The sequence below is a fragment of the Prionailurus viverrinus genome, chromosome D1 (assembly GCF_022837055.1).
Source record: "Prionailurus viverrinus isolate Anna chromosome D1, UM_Priviv_1.0, whole genome shotgun sequence".
Classification (NCBI taxonomy): Eukaryota; Metazoa; Chordata; class Mammalia; order Carnivora; family Felidae; genus Prionailurus; species Prionailurus viverrinus.
This window is the reverse complement of record NC_062570.1, coordinates 88,144,286-88,149,924: the sequence shown is the minus strand read 5'-3', so window position 1 is coordinate 88,149,924 and position 5,639 is coordinate 88,144,286.

Sequence of the window (5,639 nt, the reverse complement as noted above, 5' to 3'; positions counted from 1 at the left end):
CCAGGACCGCGGTTCCCCGGGCGGCACTGGGCGGACCGCAGCGCCGGGACAAGCCGAGACGGCGCTGGGTCTCCGAGCGCCGCCAGCGCCACCTGCTGGCCGGCGCCAATCCCTTGGTCCGGGACAAGTTGGGGAAACAGACCGGGACCGGAGGGCGCAGGGCTTTCAGCGACGCGGGAGCCTAGCTTGACATCTGAAAGGGCCCCGGCAGAGGGGTGATGATATCAAACAGTGCCTGGGAGCGGGGACTCGAGCCCGGGGAGAAGCTCATCCAATTTCCCTCTCTTTGCCGCCCGGGGGTTGGTGGGCGGGCGGCTCTCGTACTGCTTTTTAGGCACCTCTCCGGGACCTGGCGGGATCCCAGGGGCGGGGTTGGCCTGGCGGCTGTTTGGGGATCCTCCAACCACAGGGGAGCGCGCCAGACCCAGCGAGCCCCGCTGCGCAGCAGGGTAATTGCGCTTCCAGATCGAGCTCGGAGAGGGAGTAATTCTCTGCAACAGGCAGCGTTGGGGACCCGCTAAACCCCACCCCCTGCTCCAACCTGTGCCGGAGAACCTAGAAAGAGGCTTTCGGAGCTCTAGGTGCTGCAGGGTGCCCAGGAGCAGGTATCCACTGAGAGGGGGCGGGGGGCCTCACTCCCTCTTTCTGCCAGAGAGGGGCCTCAGTGTTGAGGTTGTAGCTGGTCTCTGAGCAATAGTTATTAATACTGTTATATAGCAGCTCCACTTTACTGAGCAGTTACTGTTAGCAAAGCTCAGTGTTAAGCCCTTACCAAACACGGACACTAATTTTCTCACTGAACCCTTGAAATATCCCTGTAAGATTTATTCTGGGACGTTGAGGGTTTTTTATTATATATGTAATATTTATATATAATATTACTTATTATAATATACGTATATATAATATATATAATATATATGTGTATATATACTATATATATACCATATATATGTATATTTCATTGGTATTTCATAATGTGTGTGGAAACCCCCTGCTTAGAGCTCAGCTTCCCGTTGTCCCACTCAGGGAGGCAGCAGGCAGCAGGGTAGAGCCGAGAGAACTTTGGAGCAAAGAGACCTAGTTAGTCCCTCTGAGACCAAGTTTCAACACCTATCAAATGTGGTTGGTGAGTGTGGCTCCAATCTGAATTGGGGAGCTATTTTTATTTTCATTTTATTTCTTTATTTTGAGGGAGAGAGAGAGAGAACGCACAAGCAGGGGAGGGGCAAAGAGAGAGGGGGGAAGAGAGAGAGAATCTCAACCAGGCTCCTCACTGTCAACACAGAGCCTGATGCGGTGCTGGAACTCAATAACTGTGAGATCATGAACTGAAATCAAGAGTCCCTTGCTGAACTGACTGAGCCACCCAGGCTCCCCGGGGAGGTTTTTTTTTGTTTGTTTTTTGTTTTTGTTTTGTTTTGTTTTGTTTTTGTTTTGTTTTTAATTTCCTTAAGAGTTTGGGTCCTGGTGCCAAGAACGCTCTGGTTAGTGTTTCCTGTCCTTCATCCTCTGGGCCGGACATGGGTACAGCCTCTGTCATCTTGCACGTCCTACTTACTAAACATAGGGCTAACCTACATCCCCTTCTTCCTTTGGCCTTTCCCCCAGATGAAATTATATCAGTTTGGGACCAATCAGGAGAAAGAAGCCACACGGTAATCTGAACAGAGGATGTTTAATGTAAAGAATCACTGACTATTACAGGGGATTAGAGTAACAAAAGATTGGCTAGTAAGAAGTAAAGGGAACTCTGAAATGAAAAAATGCAGAGCAGATAGAGGGAGGAGCCACCACCTCTGGGGTTGAGATAGAATGCCCAAGGGCGTCCCCTCTCCCCCACTCCGCCACTGCCCAGGCATGGCGGTGGCTCACTGGATGGCAGAGAAATTGCTGGGGTGCCAGGAGAAGCTGTTCATGGGGAGGTGTCTCGCTGGAGGCACTCTTCTATCGAACTGCGTTAAGCGGGTGCCAAGGGAAGCTGCAGGCCATTCCGCACTTCAGGAGCTTGGAATTAGAGATCCTCCGAGTGCCAGCGTGGGAGGCTCCTGCTGGAGAAACCATGCACACCCCAGGAGCCAGGCACCAGAAGAATATATATATATATTCTGTGGCAGGCTAATAGAGCTGGAATATTTGGAGTCGGCTGGGGAAGCAGAAGTCGTCTCAGGAGAAAAGTGACTGGGAAACAGGATGCTGCTGCAGAAGCTGCCTCCCTTTTGGGAGCGGAAGCCCCGGAGCTGCCTACTGGCCTTAGTTACAGACTGGTCTCTTGGCTTAGTCCCAGATGAGACATACCCAAGGACCGGTGGTGTTTGAAGCGTTGAGGAAGATTGGAAGCTGGGAGGAAGAAGATGCTTATATTTATCTTATCTTTTTTTACCTGTGCCTGCAAACCTCTAAGTGTGTGAGCAGCAGCCTCAGGTGACCATCCCCAAATGAGGGGCTATTGCAAGCTATTTTCATGATTTTTTTTTCTCCTGCAAGCATCAGAATAAACCTAGGAGGGACGCGGTGTTATACAGCGGGGGAACCAAAGCATTAGTTGGAAGTACCTTGCCCAAGGTCGCCCAGCCTTCTGAGGTACAGCTGGCAATTGATCCTGGCCTCCGGCTCCCACTCTGGCTGTGCACGGGGACCGGCTGGCTCTGAGTTCCAGCTGCGCCCAGCCCAGCTGCACCCCTTCTCCTGCACAGGGTACACGCTGCCTCACTTCCCCTGCCCTGACAAGGACAGTGATGAGGGGAAACATTAGCTGGCCATGGCAGAGACTGCAACAAATTATCATTTCTCTCCCCCCCCCCCTTTTTTTTAATGCTTATTTATTTTTGAGTGAGAGAGAGAGAGAGGGAGAGAGGGCGCACACCAGCAGATGCACGTGAGCAGGGGAGGGGCAGAGAGAGAGGGAGACTGAGGATGTGAAGCCAGCTCCGCACTGACAGCAGAGAGCCCGTGTGGGGCTCGAACTCAGGAACCATGAGATCAAAGTCAGACCTGAGCTAAAGTCGGAGGCTTAACGGACTGAGCTACCCAGGCACCCTGGTAGGTAACTTCTCTATGGTAGTTGTTTAAAAATAGTTTTCTTTAAATGATGACTTATATCAAATAGAGAACAAACAAATAAAAGGTTGGATTTAACGAATGTTGACATTTTGAAATACTGGTGTCAGAATTCTTTCTCTCATAAATAAAGCATTACAGATACAGCTACAGCTAGGTCTATTCTTAAGAACTCTATCTGCTCTTAAGAGGAAACCACTTTAATGGAGTTGGTGACTGACTCCCATGTACTTTTCTATAGACATGTGAAGCCAAGAGAAATATATCACATGGCATTCTGTGTTTTAATTTTCACAAGGGACATCATACTGTACATATCCCCTTCAGAGGTTGTTCTTTTAAGTTTATTTATTGAAAGAGAGAAAATGAGCAGGGGAGGGGCACAGAGAGAGAGAGGGAGGGAGAGAGATTCCCAGGAAGGCTCCGCACTATTAGTGCAGAGCCCAAAGGCGGGTCTCGAACTCATGAACCACAAAATCATGATCTGAGCCAAAATCAAGAGTTGGACACGTAACCAACTGAACCACCCAGATGCCCCTTCATGTTTCTTCTCAATGAGCCCCAGAGTCCTTTACTTGTCTGGATACCTATTCCCAAAGTTTTGCAAAGACGGGCATGAGGGAAGGGTATGCTAAATGACAGAGTTGGTGACTTAATGCAGCAAAAAAAAAAAAAAAATCTTTTTCCATGATTTTTGCCCCCAAGTGCATTTTTTTGGTGTGTATGAAATTGTTCTTTTTAAAATAAATTTTATTTAAATCCAAGTGAGTTAGCATATAGTATAATAGTGGTTTCAGGAGTAGAATTTAGTGTTGCATCACTTGCTTGTAACACCCAGTGCTCATCCCAACAAGAGCCTCCTTAATGCCCATCACCCATTTAGCCCATCCCCCACTCAACACCTCTCCAGCAGCCCTCAGTTTGTGCTCTGTATTTAAGAGTCTCTTATGGTTTGCCTCCCCAGCTGCATTTTGAATGGCAGACACCTAGGATCAAACTCTCATTGTCCGTGTCTTTTGTCCACAGTCCAGGTGGATTTTGTGGGCTATGCTGTGCAACTGAGAACAGCCTAGAAGGAACAATCTCATTCTTTTATCAAGAAGGAACACACCCCAAGAAGAGCAGTTTCTTGCTCAAAGTCACAGATCAGTCAATGGAAAAAGAGGAACCCTCATCCAATCACTTATTAATTAATTTAACAAATATTTAGAGTGTCAACTGTGTGCCAGGAACACAGCTACCTGGAAAACCCCAGGGAATCAAAAGAAGGACATTCCTATCTTTTTGCACCTCTATTCTAGTGGACAGAAACATATAATAGACTAAAAGTGTAAATCACTTAATATTAGAAGGGGTAAGTGTGAAGGAAAAAAGAAAAAGCAGGCCTGGACGTGGAGGGGACAGGTTGCAGAATTCAATAATATGCTCAAGGTAGGCCTTGCTGAGGTGATGAGATCTGAACAAAGACTAAAAGAAGTGAGGGAGAGAGTAGAATATTCCAGGCAGAAGGGGCTCCAGAGCAAAGGCCCTAAGACAGGAGTTTGCTGGCAAGTTGTAGGGACAGCAAAGAGACCATTGTGGCTGGAGTGGAATACCTGAGGGACTGAGGGACTAGGAGGAGAAGGGGCCAAAATGTCAACGAGGGGCCAGAGTGTGTAGACCCTTGTAGGCCATGATGAAGACTTCAGGTTTTTTTTATTTTGTCTTGTCTTGTAGGCTCCATACCCAGCATTGTAGCCCAATGTGGGGCTTGAACCCATTACCCTGAGATCAAGACCTGAGCTAAGATCAAGAGTTGGATGCTTAATCAACAAAGCCACCCAGGTACCTTGTAGATTTCAGTTTTTTTTCTGAATGAAATGAAGAATCCTTATAGAGTTTAAATAGAGCAGTGACTTCTTCTCACTTAGGCTTTAGTATGATCACTTTGGCAGGTTTGTTGAGAAGAGACCACAGTAGGGTAAAGCACAAGCTGGAGGTACTTGGGAGGCTGATGTAGCAATTTAGGCCAGACATGAGGTACTCATCCTGAGGATGAGTAAAGGAATGGTAAGAAGTGAGTGGGTACTGAGCCATCATATCTACTGTTCCCTTTGACTTGTGTGCTCTTCCTTGTATATCTGTTTTCTCATCTTCTTAAGGTCTTTGCTCAGAGAGCACTTGTTTAGAGAGGACTCCCTTGACCAACCTGTATAAAATATCAATATCCTGCCTATATATACCCTTCATTCCATCCTTACACTGGTTTTTGTCCATAGTGTTTATCACATTGGGCATATCTCTCTTCCCCCTTGCTATCTCCCTCCCCTGACCAGAGTAAAAGCTCTGTGATAGTAAAGACTTTGTCTACTTTGTTCACTGTTGTATTCCCAGTACTCAGAATAGTACCTGACCTGTAGTAGCAGCTCAAAAGTAATATGTTAAATGATGAAGTGAATGAATGGATCTCATTTCCTGTATTAGTTATCTACTGCTGTGTAACAAATGGCCCCCAGACCCAGGAGCTTACAATAACATTGATTATCTCACACAGTTTCTGAGAGCCAAAAGCTGAGAGCAGCCTAGGGAGTCATTCTGGC